This window comes from Sciurus carolinensis, chromosome 15 (assembly GCF_902686445.1).
Source record: "Sciurus carolinensis chromosome 15, mSciCar1.2, whole genome shotgun sequence".
Taxonomy (NCBI): domain Eukaryota; kingdom Metazoa; phylum Chordata; class Mammalia; order Rodentia; family Sciuridae; genus Sciurus; species Sciurus carolinensis.
This window is the reverse complement of record NC_062227.1, coordinates 54,138,039-54,155,088: the sequence shown is the minus strand read 5'-3', so window position 1 is coordinate 54,155,088 and position 17,050 is coordinate 54,138,039. Positions and strand designations below refer to the sequence as shown.

At 45.4% G+C, this 17,050-nt stretch overlaps 1 protein-coding gene across 4 annotated transcripts in view; it reads right to left on the bottom strand.

Annotated features, from left to right (window-relative positions):
* Ark2n (arkadia (RNF111) N-terminal like PKA signaling regulator 2N) overlaps positions 1 to 6,822 on the bottom strand; it is an 85,235-nt gene extending 78,413 nt beyond the window's left edge. For 2 of the 4 annotated variants that reach the window (XM_047526333.1, XM_047526337.1), the window contains exon 1: positions 6,060 to 6,641. The gene's annotated coding sequence lies outside the window, so the exon portion shown is untranslated. The other 2 variants (XM_047526334.1, XM_047526335.1) reach the window with 2 other exon arrangements.
* Positions 6,823 to 17,050: the final 10,228 nt, after the last annotated feature.

The following is a 17,050-nucleotide window of genomic DNA, read 5'->3' as shown; positions in this document are numbered from 1 at the left end:
CAACTTTGAACTTGTAATCCTCCTGCCTCAGCCTCCCAAGCCACTGGGATTACAGGGGTGCACCACCACACCCCACAAAAAAAAGAAAAAACTTTTTAAAAGAGGGAGGGGCACTGAAGATGTAGCTCAGGGACAGAACATCCAGTATTCACACACACAAAAAAACTTTTAAAAAGTATTCCTTTTTGAGGGATAGATATGATCAAAATTATGTTATTTGCATGTATGACTATGCCACCATGAAATCCATTATTCTGTATAATTAAAGTGCACTAACAAAAAAGTCCAGTTAATAACTTAGGGATTTACATCATTTACCTACTATTGTAAGTGACAGACTAAGCAAACATAAATGAGATTCCTTATTTTGAATAAAGACATGAAAAACAAAATTTACAACAAACACTGTAAATTAAAGGCACAAATTCTAAATAAGAAAACCAATTAAATATGAGTCATTAGCGATTTTAAAATATTTTTAGGACTGGGGATATAACAGTGTTGGAGTGCTCACCTGTGTGTACAAAGTCCTGGGGTTCAATTCCTAGCACACACAAAAAAAGGGGAGTATTTTTAAATCACTTTTACTATTGTCAGCTGTTACTAATATGTACTGATAAATGTTTATAGTATATACAAAATGTTTCCACTCCAAGCAGTTCAGGAATAGATTAAAAACAAGCAAATCACCTTTTGGTTTCACCCTGCTCCTTCCTTTTACAAGGACCCGTGAGGCTAAGTGGTGAAAACTGACTGACTAAACATCAATCCCACTTAAGAGAGAAGCTGCCCACACAGAAGCAGAAAACACTTGCTTCTTTCCCTTAAGCTCAATAAAAGTTTTGAAAGAATAAGGGAAGTGGGTAGGATTAAAGATAAAAGATGCTGGACACAGTGGTACATGACTAATCCCAGCTACTAGGGAAGCTGAGTCAGGAGATCACAAATTTTTTTTGTGTGTGTGTGGTGCTGGGGATTGAACCCAGGGCCCTGTGCTTGCAAGGCAAGCACTCTACCGACTGAGCTATCTCCCCAGCCCTAGGAGACAACAAATTCAAGGGCAGCCTCCCCAATTTAGCTAGACCCCATCTTAAAAAAAAAAAAAAAAAAAAAAAAAAAAAAAGGGCAGGGGTGGTGGTGGAGAGACAGGAGATATAGTTTAGTGATAGACCACCTCTGGATTCAATCCAGTATACAGTGGAGGGTGGGAGAGTATCAAGTTTAATCTGGTGATCATGAATCCAACTAAGTCTGGCATGATGATGCACACCTGTAATCTCAGCAAGTGGGAAGGCTAAGGCAGGAGGACTGCAGTTCAAGGTCAGTCTCAGCAATTTAGTGAGGCCCTAAACAACTGAGACATTGTCTCAAAATAAAAAATAAAAAATAAAATCAAAATAAGTAAATAAGACCTGGGCTTGAGTGTTGTTCAGTGATAAGTTGCCTAGCACATGCACAGACCTGAATTTAATCCCCAGCAACAACAACCACCACAAAAAATAAATTATATATATATATATATATATATATATGCACATACACACACTCCCTACATAAAAACAAGACCAGTACAATTTCTACTCATTGAACTTAAATAAGAATGAATAAAGAAAAATCTATTTAAAATGCCTATCTCACAGGATGCTATGGCACACACAGGGGCTCAGGAGGCTCCCAAATTCAAAGTCAGCCTCAGCAACTTAGAGAGGACCTATGGAAAGCAACAAGACCCTGTATCTAAACATAATATAAAAAAGGGCTGGGGATGTGGCTTAGTGGTTTTGTGCTCCTGGGGTCAATACCCAGTATGAAAAAAAAGCCTATCTCAACCTTCATATACCACCTGACTTTTAGTTCTCTAAAAGAAGAAAATTCAAACTTGTTATCAGACTAAGGTACCTTCACAACTTGGCCCTACCTCTATCTACCCTATCTACCCCTCTGAAAATTCAAGGCACTGGCCCTACAAGGCTTATTCAAAAGCTTTATATTCATGGCTTTACCTAGGTTGTTCATTAGCCTGGAATGCTCATCCAGAAACTGGTCTCAAATCTCAGGTTTAAATGCTAAAGTTTCTGGAGTCACAGGACCTTGTTGGGTCTTAATTTCCTCCATAGCTTTTGCAACTACAGCACTGCTGGCACACAATAGGGAATCAATAAATTAGAGCTGTGAAAATAAAGAGGTTTCACATGAATATTTTTGTCTTCTGTGCTTTCTCAATAGCTATTACCCCTTCTATAGTCTCACAGCATTTTACTGAAGTTATCATATGTCTATTTCATTTTGCTTACACATTTATAGCTAAGCAAGAAATTCGGGGAGGGAGGATAAAGGCCTCCTTAAAAATAATATAAATACAATTTTTTTTTTTTACTGTTATAGGTGTTCTCAGCATTGTCAATTCACAAACACAACATAATGTTATTTTCATGTCCCTAGTTACATGCAAGAAAATGAGGACAGTGTGAGCTAATTTATCAAAGTTATTGTGTGTATGTTTTGGGTCTCTAGTGCATACTAGTTCCAAACTTCAGGGATGGGGCTGGGGATATAGCTCAGTTGGTAGAGTGCTTGCCTTGCAAGCACAAGGCCCTGGGTTCAAATCCCTGGCACCACCAAAAATAAATAAATAAATAAATTCCCAGCACCACAAAAAATAAAAAACAGGGAAAGGACAAGGAATACGGCTCTAGAGTAGAATATTTACCTAGCAAGCTCAAGAGTATAGGTTCAATTCCCAGAACCAGAAAATAAAAAATATTTGCCAGGCAAGGGGGCACACACCTTAATACCATCTACAGCAGGAGGACCACAAGTTCCGGTATGCCTCAGCAATTGAGCAAGGTCTTACCCAATTCAGTGAGACTCTATCTCAAAATAATAGAAGAGGGCTGGGGATGTGGATCCTCAGTTAAGCACACCTGGGTTCAATCACACTACAAAAAAAAAAAACACCCATAAGATTGGGAATCACAAAGAAATTACCAGTCATATATGGTAAAGAGATTTTAAAGTACTAATGTCAATATAAATATTAAAAGCAAACAACCTTTTGACAGAAATACATTAGCATGCAGTTCTAGCAGAACTGCATTAAAACCTAAAGCTGAATTTTATCTTTAACATAAGGGTCTTTTGTTGGAGGGAGGGTAGTAGGGAGAGGGTACCAGGGGTGTCATATCACTGAGTAAAATCCCCAGTCCCTTGATTTTTTAGTTTAGTTTTGTTTGTTTGGAATTGAACCCAGGGGTGCTTAACCACTGAGCCACATCTCCAGCCCGTTTTAATTTTCGAGACAGCGTCTCACTAACTTGCTGAGGCTGGTCTTGAACTTTTGATCTTTCTGCCTCAGCTTCCTAGGCTGCTGGGATTAAAGATATGCTCCACCATGCCCTTAAGCACGTTGGTTCTGAGACAGGTTTCACTTATTTTGAGACAGGGGTTTGCTACACTGCCCAGGCTGGCCTCAATCTTGCAAATCCTCCTCCTTTAACCTCCCAAGTAGCTACAATTCAGATGTGCATCATTATGCCCAGCAATATATGGGTCTTGAATAAATCATAAAAACTATAAAACAGTTTTATGACAGTAACTCTCACATAAATGGATGAAAGAATAATATAAACTGAATTGGCGAGTAACATAACAAGTACAATATGAACTTAATATGAAGCCAACAATGGGAAATAAGTTTCCAGTTCCAAAATCTAGTCCACCCCATTTTCCACAAAAAAGTTCAGGGAAAAAAAAAAAATCCCCATTAAAATATGATTTAGACCAGGCATACTCACACATGCCTGTAATTCCAGCAATTTGAGAGGATGAAGCAGGAGGATTGCAAGTTCAAAGTCATCCTCAGCAACTTAGCAAGGCCCTAAGCAACTATGCCAGACCCTGTCTCAAAACAAAAAAATAAAACAGGGCTGGAGATATAGCTCTGTTGGTGGAGTGTTTGCCTCGAATGCACAAGACCCTGAGTTCAATCCCCAGCACCAGAAAAAAATTTTTTTTTTAATAAAATAAAACAAGCTATGTGACTTGGTGGTTAAGCACCCCTGGTTTCAATCCCTGGTACCAAAAAGAAAAAAAAAAAAAAAATTCCGATTTAGTTGGTCCTTTAAGTATAAGTACCTTAGTGTCTCCTTGCCTTTCAGATATTCTGAACTTTACATCTACACATTAACATTCTAGAAAACACACAGTTTGAAGCTTAAGAACTCAGTGTCAGTGAAAAGCACTCCAAAGGAACCAGATTTAAGCCAAGTATAGTGGTACATGCCTGTCGTCCCAGCTATTCAGGGGGCTGAAGCAGGAGGAGGATAGCAAATTCCAGGCCAATCTCAACAATTTAGGGAGATTCTTTCTCAAAATAAAAAGGGATGGGGATGTAGTTCAGTAGTAAAGCACCCTTGGGTTCAATATCCAGTACCAAAACAAACAAACAAACAAAAGCAAGAGTTGGGGCCGTAGCTCAGGGCTAGAGTGCTTACATAGCAAGCAGGACACCCGTATTTAATCCCCAGTATTGGGGTGTGTGTGTGGGGGGGGGTAATTAATGAATTGTTAAAGTGCTTTTATTTCTCATTTAATGAATCTGCCTAAAAACTTCATTCAGGTTCTTTTTAAAGTAGCATACAGCTCATTACAGTGAATTCCACCTTGGTTTCCTGGAATCAAATATAATTCATAACTATGTTTACTGTACATGAAGCACTCAACTAGACATTGTATTGGGCATATTACTCAGCCAAAATATTATACTTTCTACTACAAAGAAAAAAGTTATCATTGTGATTCCTCAGGACATCATGTAACAACTATCCTGTTGGTCTGTAAAAATGCTTGTTAAACTAAAAGGCAATGCTCTGATTACTGGAGAAATTCAGATTGCCAGGATCAGCAAAACGACATTAGAAAGTTAATAGCCTCCATCCTTAAAATATCCCAAGAGAAGAAAGGGAGTGATTCGAACTGTTAGTTAGCATGTGCCCAAGGATATTACACAATAATATCCTAAGCAAAACTGCCAGATGCATTTGTATGAAGAAGTCCAACCTTGATAAAGCATCATCAGTAAGATTTTCATCCAACGGGGTGGAAGGATTCAGAAAGCAAAACCTCAGCCAAAAACTAAAAAGCACACTTAAGCATAAACTGCCCAAGTGGTGAAGAATCTGAGAGGGCCAGTAAAGCCCTCTTTTCCTTCAACCTGAGAACCAGGACAGAGTAATTTAAAAATGAGAATAGGTTCCAATAGGGGCTGCTAGATAATCCGTACAATACACAGATCATTAAGATAAGAAAAAGTATGAAATGCTACTGTGGAAAGGAAGAGAACCCTGGGAAACCCAGCAAGATAATAAGTTTTTAAAATCGGGGATCTTCAGTTTACATCTTAACCGGCTTTTAAAGAAAGTCGACAAACTCCCAGGACGAGGACAATTTTGGAGTCTGATATATCTCTCTCACAGATCCCTGGCATCTGTCGTCCGACAGTCGTGGAAGCGCCCAGAGGCAGGCAGCCCCAATCCTATGACAGTCCTTTCTCGCTCTTCCAAGGCCACGGCAGCGCGGCGCCGGGGAGGCCGCGGGACTCTTCGCGGCAGGGGCAGGTGTCGGCTTCAGACTCCAGCTCGCGGAGTTGGCGGAGCTGCGGCTCAGCTTCCCCTGCCCGCCGGGCGCCGTAAAGTTACGTGAAGACAACTCCTGCGGTGCAGTCGCTTCCCCACGCGGCCCGGGGGCTGCGGCCCCCTCCCGCCTGCCCTCAGCCCCAGCGGCCGCGGAGGGCGACTCGGCGAGGCCGGGAGGACGCGAGGGTCACCAGCAGTGGGCAAACCACCGGGTCAAGCTGTACGGGCCGCGTTTCCCACCAAGTCCCAGAGCGAGCCTCCGGTGTCCCCCAATCCAGCCCGTCACGACCCCGCACCAGGACGCCGCAGAGCCCTCACCCGCGCTCGCAACCCTCCGCCGCGCGCCGACCCCTCCCGGGGACGCAGCCCGAGCGCAGCGGCTCGACAAGTAGCCAGGCCGCGGCCCTGCGCCCCTTCCCGCCTCACCTGCACTCCGCTGCTGCGCCGTACCTCCTCGCCCGCTCCGCGCGCCCCGTCGGGGCACGCACGGACACCGGGCCGGGACTCTCCCGGTCGCGGTGACTAGGGACGCGTCGGCCGCCGCCGCCTTCTCTTCCTAGGCACAAGCCCCGGCAACCAGCAGAGGGTCGCAGTCAGCGCCCCCGCCGGGGCCAAGGGAACCTCGCCGCCTCCGCAGCCTCTACCACCAATTCCCTTCAGTCGTCCGCGCCGCCCCAAGAAAATGTCACCAGAGGCCGTTCCGCTCTGCGCCTCACTTCCGCCCGGAACCACAGAGCCTGCGCAGGTCGGCTAGAGCGGCCGCTGCGGCTGGGGCCTCTGAGGACTGGAGTAGGAGGCCAGGGGAAAGCTCGACAGCGCCATCTGGCGGGAGGGAACCTGCTCTCCTCCCGCTGCAGAGTGCTGGCGCGCTGGTGCCGGCTGCTTGGGCTTCTTTCCCACGTGCCCCCGTTCTGTACAGGCAGCTCCCTTCCAGAAACGTCTTTCCCGAGCGGGTAGAAAAGCCAATCAGTGCAAGCCAAGAACGGCGTTTTCCTCCCCGCGCGCTGCTCAGTACTCACCCCCACCCGAAGGTTTCCCTTTCTCGAAGTCTGAATCCTTGAATTACTCCAGCAGGGAGCCTGCTCCCTTCTCTACCCACTTTTCCTCGGAAGTCATCAACTCAGCTTGGGGAGACCAGGCAGTGCTCCTCTGGTGCCGTGGCACCAACATCCTGTTCAAGTTTCTTCCCGGGAACCTTGCAAGCCTTGCAGATAGCGCGCCACCTGCTGGTAGGACGGGGTCTGCCAGGGAGACCCCGCTCCGCCCCCTACACGCGTTCCAAACGCCCCAAATTCCACCTCTGCAGAGTCACTCCTCGGATTAGCAGCTCGCCCTGGGAAGAGTGACGCAACGGCGCTGTTTGAGTTCTCCAGGCCCGTTCTGGAGGTGGGAGGGCGGGGGAGAAATTCGTTCCGGATGCGGGACCCGGAGAAAGGTGAGGCGAGCACAAGCTATTTAGAGGGTAGAGGGCTTCCAGAGGAGGAGGAGATGCGGAGCACAACCTCACAGCTCAAGATCTGGCTCCCTGCTAGCAATGCAGGGTTCCGAAAGGGGGACAAAATAAAAAAAAAGACTGTAGGAGAAAATGTCAAGAGTCTTTACCGTTTTTTTTTAATTATTATTCATATTTTTCTGCTACATTTATTATCCCTACCTTGATATTTTTGTTGTTAGTGCATTGTAATTATAAATAGTTGTGAAGTTTGTTTCGACATTCATATCTTTCCCTTTAAAATAGCTATGCTTGATTCTGATGCGGTGGCCCAGGCCTGTAATCCCAACTACTTGGGAGGCTCAGGCAAGAAGATTCCAAGTTTGAGTCCAGCCTGAGCAATTTTGTGAGACCCTATCTCAAAAAAAAAAAAAAAAAAATAGCCTGGGGAGATAGCTCAGAGTGCTTGCCTCGCATGCACAAGGACCTGAGTTCAATCCCCAGTACCTCAAATAAAAAGGGCACTGTCGCTCAGTCATAGAGCAGGCCTGGGTTTCATCCCCAGTACCGGGTGTCAGTGGGTTGTGTTGGAGCCTTGTGGGAGACTCCCTGGAGGAGATTGTGAAAATTCCACAACACTGGTCCCACAGCCCCTTTGACAGTCTCCCCTTTAGACCTGCCCCTTCAGAACCCCCATCTCACCCCAGTGAGCTGGATTTAAATATATTTTTAGCTAAGTATATTTTTTATTAACATATAATAATTGTATTATGGGGTACAGTGTAATATTTCAAAATGTAGTATATCATGATCAGATCAGGTAAATCATATCTCCACCACTTCACTTATCACTGTGTTGAGAACTTTCAAAATCTTTGCCACTAGCTATTTTGAGATCCTTCCCTACCACTGCCACCCCCATCACCACTGTGTATTGAATCCAGAGCCCCAGACTTTTTTTTTTTTTTTTTTTTTTTTTTTTTTTTTGAGGCAAGATCTAACTAAGTTACCCAGGCTGTCTCCAACTTTCTTTTCCTTTAGTACCAAGGATTGAACTCAAAGGCACTTAACCACTGAGCCATATCCCGAGCCCTTTTTATTTTTGATTTTGAGACAGAGTCCCGGTAAGTTCCTTAGGACCTCCCTACTGTTGGTGAGACTGGCTTTGAACTTGCCATCTTCCCTGTCTTAGCCCCCTGAGCTGCTGGGATTACAGGTGTGGACCACCATCTCAGCCTACCCTCCAACTTTTGATCCTCCTGCTTTAGCCTCCCCATTTTCTGGGATTACCTGTTGCCTGCTCATTGGCTTCTACTACCTATTTGGAAATATTCAACTACTTGTTGTCAATCATAGTTATACTTCTGTGCTACAAAACATTAGAAGTTATTCTACCTTAGATGGGGATGTAACTCAGTGGTACAGTACTTGCCTAGCACACCTGAGGTCTTGGGTTCAATCCCCAGCACTACCACAACAATAAAAAAGAATTCATTCATTTAATCCTCATAACAACCCTGTGAGTTCGAAGCTATTACTAATCCCAGTTTGCAAAGACAGAAACTGAAGCACTGAGTGACCTGCCCAAGATGACACATTGGTAAATGTCAGAATTGAATTCCAACATAGACAGCCCACTTTTTAAACTACAATCATGAACTGCCTTCTTGAGATTCACTAAGAACATACTATGTGCCAGTGTGTGCCAGATAAATATCTTATGTGTTATTTCATGAATTTGTTCATTCATTTTCTGCTGCCTTAGTCCTCAAGGAATTTGAGAAGTTGTGGGGTAGTGACAAAGGCCCAGGCTCAGGAGAAAATGAGAAAAGAAAATAACTACAAAAATCACAGCTGTATCCAGGCTTGATGGCCCATGCCTACAATCCCAGCTACTCAGGAGCCTTAGACAAGAGGATCACAAATTCAAGGCCAACCTTGACAATTTAGCAAAACACATTATCTCAAAAAAGGGTTGGGGATATATCTCAGCCCCTGGGTTCAATCCGCAACACTGAAAAAAAAAAAAATGTTAGTCTTGAAGTGAGTAAATTCTGGACTAAACAAACATTCAGTCTTAAAAGAATTCCTTGAGTCTCACCAATGATGCAGAAATACTGAGGTAGGATCTTGATGACATTGAACCATCTTGGTTCCCTCTCCTGTTTGATACTAACATCTTAGTGCTCTTCAGTGAATAGACTGCATATTTCTGGAACTACTAAATATCCTAATTCCTAATATCCCTATTACAGAGATCCAACCCAGGACCTCACACGTGCTAGGTCCGATCACTGACCTATATCCCCAGCCCTACTACCAATTATTAAGTGAGATCGTTGCCGCCTTCTTCCTCTTCTGTGGGAACAGGAAGGACCAGCCATTTGATCCGATTTCTGCCTTGGAATTGTTTCCTAGAGTTTCCTGTGCATCTAGTACTCAGCTCTTTAAGCTCCTGAAGTGTCATCTCTATCATAAAACCAGCTCCACACGGAGCTCTCCCCTGACCCCACCACCTCTGCTGCCCCCTCCTTCCCAGCTACCCATGCCCTGTCAAGACTCTTCTGCCCACAGATGTCCTCCAACAAAATACCCACCCCTTAACCTGTTTGTGTTGTTACTGCTGAACCATGGCAATGGTCCTCTCGACTTCTGTCAGAACCAAGTTTGCCAGAGTCACTCTTCAACAGCATTTCGTGCACCTGATGCACCATCTGTAATGGGCTGCAGCAAGTGCCAGTTAGACGAGGTGGCCTGGGCCATCAGATTCTGACTTTGTAGTCTGTTCCTTCCTCACCAAGCAGAAGTCCATGGTGATGTGCACTATAAGATGGCTGCTATTGGGCTGGGGAGATAGCTCAGTTGGTAGAGTGCTTGTCTTGCAAGCACAAGGCCCTGGGTTCGATCCCCAGCACTGCAAAAAAAAAAAAAAAAAAAAAAAAAAAAGGCTGCTATTATTAGAATCACTTTTGTTAATACGCTTATTTTATTTATTTTTATGTGGTGCTGAGAATCGAACCCAATGTCTCATACATGCTAGGCAAGCAGTCTACCACTGAACTACAACTATAGCCCATAGAACCGCTGTTTTGATTGAAAGTGGAGCCCCTCATCTCTGGACTCTGAGCCATTCTCTTCTCAGATTGCTAAAAACTGGACCACCCTCCCCTGGCCTCAGGGTAACACACACAGGCTCACACCAGTGGACGCACATCCACTCATTCACTCCAGTTACCCAGCCCCTGCCATAGGGCAGTGGATTCTGGGAACATGTTGAACCTCTGCACTACAGCAGCCTCTGCACCTCAAACAAGTCACCACTTCCAGAGTTGACTTTCCTTGCTTTGCTTCACAGTGTCATTCTACAGAATTGAGCTGCATCCTGCATAATCCCAGTTACTCAGGAGGCTGAGACAGGAGGATCACAAGTTTGAGACCAACCTTAGCAATTTAGCAGAACACTGTCTCAAATAAAAAGGGCTAGGGATATATCTCAACCACTGGGTTCAATCCCCAGCACTGAAAAAAAAGTCACAATTGTTAGTCTTAAAGCAAGTGAATGAATGAATGTGGACTAAGTATTCAATCTTAAAAGGATTCCTTCAGACCACCCAACATCAGTCAAAGGATTCTGAGTAGTGGCAGGTCAGAGAGTGGTCAGAACCAGGTGCCCTGACATCTGACAGAGCTGAATTTGGACCTAGTTGTGCCTCACTCTGGTAGAGTAACCTTCAGGCAATTCTGTAACTTCACTGAGCCTCAGTGTCCTTGCCTATCAAACAGCGATGACCCCTAACACTCCCTTGCAGACTCTGCGGAGAGGGCAGGTACAATGAGTCACATGTGGGGAGCTCCCACAATTCCTGGCTCAGAGGGAACGCTGTAAGATGGGACTGTCCTGGTGGTACTGCTCCACATCACCCACCTAGGCACACAGACTCTCATTGCCCCAATACTGGGACATTTCCATCCCCAAAGGCTCATATTTTTCTTTCTTTCTTTTTTTTTTTTTTCTACCAGGGATTGAACCCAGGGGCAATTAACCACTGAACCACATCCCCAACCATTTTTTATATTTTGTTTAGTGACAGAGTTTCACTACGTTGCTAGTTACTTAGGGCCTCACTAAATTGCTGAGGCTGGCTTTGAACTTACCATCCTCCTGTCTCAGCCTCCCAAGCTGCTGGGATTACAGGCTTGTACCACTGTGCCCAGCTACAGGCTCATTTTTCCAGAGCAATAAGTTCCCTTAGAACCAGAACCAGAATGGAACAAGGCAAAGAGATGTCACGAAAGTGGAGCCAGAAGGTGGTTGAGAGTGGCTGGAAAGAGCATCTCCCTGGGCTTCTCCTGTCCTCTGGGATGGATGATGGTGGCTCTGCTCTCTTGGGTAAAGTGCTCTGGGACCCAGCTCCAATGTCCTCTTTCCAATCAGTGGATCTCCCTAACTCCTGGTACATATAGAAAGTCTTTATCTTCTTCTTCCTTCTTCTTCTTCTTCTTTTTTTATTTGTACTGGGATTGAACTCAGGGACACTTGACCACAGAGCTATATCCCCAGTCATTTTTATATTTTAATTTTGAGACAGGATCTCACTAAGTTGCTTAAGGCCTCACTAAGTGCTGAGGCTGGCCTTGAACTTGCAACCCTCCTGCCTCAGCCTCTGGAGTTGTTGGATTTACAGGCATACTTTTGCCACACCTGTAATTTCTAAAAAATAAATAAATAAAAGTCTTTAATTTCTAATAAATAAATAAATAAATAAAGGTAAAAATAAATATAAAGGAGAGTTATAAATGAATCGACAAGTATGAATTCACCTCTCTTTTGGCTTTGCCTCTTTTTTTTTTTGACAGTACTGAGGATTGAAGCCAGTGCCTGTCCATGCCAGGCAAGCAGTCTGCCAACTGAGCTGTACTGCCAGTGCCCACACACTTTTTTTTTTTTTTTTTTTGAGACAGGGTCTCACTAAATTGTCCAAAATAGCCTCAAATAAGATCCTCCTGCCTCAACTTCCTGTGAAGTTGGAATTATAGATGCAGAACACCGTAACTGGCTTCCTCTCATATATTTTAATGAAAGGGTCACCCTATGTGATAAGGTGCTTGACCCCTGATGTCCCATCCAGACTAGCACCCAACTACCCATCACAGCACCCCTGTGTTTATCCCCTAACATCCCCCCTCGTGTGTTCCCTGGGGGCATACCCTTTCTCATGCATATGACATCCAGGGTACAGTCACACAAGACAGAGCCTGTTGTCCTGCTCTGGCCTTCATACCATGACCCCAAGAACACAGGTGGCCATCTGGTGAGTGAAGGAAATATGTCGGAGATTCAGAAACCTGCAAGGAGGAGCCAGGCACCACGGCAGGGGACAGAGGCAGGAGGCAAGAGGATTGCAAGTTCTAGGTCAGCCTAGGCATCTTAGTGAGACCCTGTCTCAAAAATAAAAATGGGGGCTGGGGAACTAGTTCAGTCGGTAGAGTGCTTGCCTTGCAAGCCCAAAGCCCTGGGTTCAATCTCCAGCACCGCAAAAAAAATAAAAATAAAAAAATAAAATAAATAAATAAATAAAAATAAAAATGGAACGGCAGGGAATGCAGCTCAGTGGTAGTGCCTTGCCTGATATGTATCTCTAGTACTGCAAAATAAAAGAAAAAAAAAAAAAAAAGGAAGGAAGAAAAGAGACTCCAAGGGATTAAAAAAAAAAAAAAAGAAAGAAAGAAAGAAAGAGGGCTGGGGCGATAGCTCAGTTGGTAGAGTGCTCACCTCACAAGCACTAAGGCCCTGAGTTCAATCCCCAGCACTGCAAAAAAAAAAAAAAAAAAAAAAAGAAACTCCAAGAATGTCAAAGCAAGGAGACAGTGCCAGGTGTCAAGTGGATGAGAAGCTGGTGGTGGGGGCAGTGTGGGTAGACCCACCTGATTAAATGTGTCTAAAAAGGAGGAGGGGACTCTGCCCTCCTCAGCCCCTAGGTGTGCAGCACAGGACCTGGTGGAAAGGATACACTAAACTCATGATGGAGGAACACACGTGCAGAGCAGCTGATTTCTTTAGGAGGCAGCAAGAGCCCCTGGGATATCTGGAGGACAAGGACCTAAGAGCCAGGCTGCCCATGGTGGAGCAGCAGAGCCAGTGTTACAGAGCTGGGACCTGCAGAGAAACTGAGGCAGAGCGAAGAATCCCCCTTCAAACCCCATTTACTGCGATCAAGTCAGAAAGATTTTAGATGTGTTGCTCAGAGTAACAGGAATGAGTTATTGAAGGGCTAGGAGAAGGGGAAGGGGACGCTCTCAAGGGAAAGAAGGGACCCTCTCAGAGAGGAAAGGGACCACATGCCTCTCCTGCACTCCAGTTTTATTGGGATCCTAGAGAAGTTTTCCAGTGTCCTGCCCAGGACCACCTCTTAACTTTTGACTGACAGCAAGGTGACGTCAGACTTTCAAATACCCACTGCCCTGACAACTTTAGGTCACTTTGGTTCATACTGACCCGTTCTAATTGGAACCGTAAATTCTTACAGATTGTGTGGTTAGGAGGAATCATCCTTATCTTCCTGAGTTTTGGAAGCTGGACTTAGCTTCCTCTTATCAACATTATTTCCGGAGGGAGGTTCAAGATGGCGGACTAGAGGGCGGCTGCATTTCATGTTGCTCCAGGACTCAAGATTCAAAAGAGGAGATAGTGACTTGGGACCAACTCAAAGCCGCCCGGGGAGTTTCTCCCATAGGGGAGGCGTCCCCGAAGGGGCAGTAGCCCTGGAACGCAGAGAACTTTGTGAAGTACAGTGACTCGGCGGGTCGCCCCTCCCCCGCCGGAGCGGTAAAAACGGACAGCGAAGCGGAGCGAAAAATGGCGGATTGAAGTTTCCAGGACCGCGGGCAGATTCTCTAACCTAAGGAGACTCGTCTGCGAAGGGTGAGGCTCTCAAGCCCAGGAGGGAGGTCCGGGCCCCTGGGAACGTTGCCTGCAAAGGATGCCCCTGCCCAGGCGGCAAGACACACCTCCCCTGCTGGAGCAGTGAACTCGGAAAGCGGGGATCTTTGCAAGGGAGGTTGTGCGACACACTGCTTGGTTTTGAAGCGATCTGCCAGGGCTCCAGCGGCTGCCAGAGAAAGAGTGGGGCGGCGAGTTGTTTGGATCCAGCAACCGCCTGAGCAACGGGGAGGGGGCTGCCCAGAGGAGGTGGAGGTACGCAGTGAGTGCCTTGGTCTCCAAGCGCCCACACCTGGAGGAAGAGACGAGCGACGGGTCACTGGGGCTTGGAGCATATGTACGAGGCTCCAAGTGACTGCTCAGAGGGCGGGTCGCATAGCCAGGCGATTAGGTGCATAGCAAGGTCCGGTCCAGGGACCTAGGCACCTTTTCTTGAATGAACTACACAGAGACAAACTGAGGGGCGAAGTGAAGGTTCCAGGACTTCAGGCAGCGTCTCTGAGAAGGGACAACCTAAGGAGACTCGTCTACGAAGGGTGAGGCTCCCAGGCCCAGGAGGTAGGTCTGGGCCCCTGGGAAGGCTGCCCTGCCCAGGCAGTAAGACACATCTACCCTCATTGGAACAGTGAGCTCGGAAAGTGGGAGACCTTGCAGAGGAGGCCGAGCAGCACACCGCTTGGTTTTTTGGTTTTTTGGACCAATCTGCCAGGGCTCCGGGGGCTGCCAGAGAAAGAGTTGGGTGGCGAACTATTTGGATTCAGCAACTGCCTGAACAACGGGGAGGGGGCTGTCCTGAGGAGGTGGAGGTGCGCAGTGAGTGGCTTGGTCTCCAAGCGCCCACACAGAACACCTGCCTGGAGGAAGAGACGAGTGACGGGTCACTGGGGCTTGGAGCATATGTACGAGGCTCCAAGTGACTCTTCAGAGGAGGGGTCGCATAGCCAAGTGATTAGGTGCAAAGCACGGTCTGAGCCGGGGATCTAAGCACCTTTTCTTGAAAGAGCTACACAGAGACCAGCTGAGGGGTGGAGCGAAGGTTCCAGGACTGTGGGCAGCTTCTCTGAGGAGGGGCCACCAAAGGAGACTCGTCTGCGAAGGGCAGGGCTCCCAAGCCCAGGAGGTAGGTCCAGGCCCCTGGAAACGCTGCTTGGGAAGGCTGCCCTGCACAGGCGGTAGTTGTGGACTGAGGAGAACCTCTAGGAGGGGAACGGACTAGTGAGACCTCCCCACCGGGTGGGTCTTCCCCGCAGAGTGAGGTTTTCCCACAAAGACAGTAAAACCAGAGACACAGGCCCAAACAGGCATTGCCTTAGCCCGCAGTCTAGCTCCCCTTTGGATGACCATTGGTCAACAAGTAGAGGCACCTCTGCCCTCTAGCAGGGAATATACCCCACCTGAAGACCACCACCCCTAGAGAGGCAGCTACCTAGGGGAACACCGAAGTATCAACTTCCTCTAAGACTTCAGGCTACTGAAGGATAAGAGGGGATACACTAGCAATCTTCAGGGACATTATAAGTCAATAGAGGAAATCTGCAACATCTCTGCAGTCCACTGATACCTGAACAATATGAGAAAACAAGGGAAGAAAATGCCTCAAACAAATCTGGATGTTATATCAATAAAATCCAATGACAGCATGGCAGAAGAAATGTCAGAAAGGGAGTTCAGAATGTACATAATCAACATGATAAGGGAAGCAAACGATGAAATGAAAGAGCAAATGCAGGCATTGAATGAACGCACCAATAGACAGTTAAAAGAGCAAATACAGGAAGCAAAAGACCATTTCAATAAAGAGTTAGAGATATTGAAAAAAAACCAAACAGAAATCCTTGAAATGAAGGAAACAATAAACCAAATTAAGAACTCCATAGAAAGCACAACCAATAGGATAGAACACCTGGAAGACAGAACCTCAGATATTGAAGACAAAATATTTAACCTCGAAAACAAAGTCGAACAAACAGAGAAGATGGTAAGAAATCATGAACAGAATCTCCAAGAACTATGGGATATCATGAAAAGGCCAAATTTGAGAATTATTGGGATTGAGGAAGGCTTAGAGAAACAAACCAAAGGAATGAACAACCTATTCAATGAGATAATTTCAGAAAATTTCCCAAATCTGAAGAACGAAATGGAAAATCAAGTTCAAGAGGCTTACAGGACTCCAAATACACAAAATTACAACAGACCCACACCAAGGCACATTATAATGAAAATACCTAACATACAAAATAAAGACAGAATCTTAAAGGCTGTGAGAGAAAAGAACCAAATTACATTCAGGGGGAAGCCAATACGGATATCAGCAGATTTTTCAATCCAGACCCTAAAAGCTAGAAGGGCCTGGAATAACATTTTTCAAGCCCTAAAAGAAAATGGATGCCAACCAAGAATCTTATACCCAGCAAAACTTACCTTCAGATTTGACGATGAAATAAAATCCTTCCATGATAAACAAAAGCTAAAAGAATATACAAAAAGAAAGCCAGCACTACAGAACATTCTCAGCAAAATATTCCATGAAGAAGAAATGAAAAACAAAGAAGCAAATCAGCAAAGGGAGGAGATATCCTAAAGGAACTCTCAAATAAAGAGGAACCAAGTCGTGTCAAAAATAAGCAAATAAATGAATAAAATGAGTCAAATGACCGGGAATACAAATCATATCTCAATAATTACCCTGAATATTAACGGCCTGAATTCATCAATCAAAAGACATAGACTGGCAGATTGGATAAAAAAGAAAGATCCAACAATATGTTGCCTGCAAGAGACTCATCTCTTAGAAAGAGATACCCAAAGACTAAAGGTGAAAGGATGGGAAAAAACTTACCATGCACATGGACCCAGCAAAAAAGCTGGGGTATCCATCCTCATTTCAGATAAAGTGGACTTCAAGCCAAAGTTAATCAGAAGGGATAAAGAAGGACATTTCATAATGCTTAAGGGAACCATAAATCAGCAAGACATAACAATCATAAATATCTATGCCCCAAACAGTGGCTCACCCATGTATGTCAAACAAATCCTTCTCAA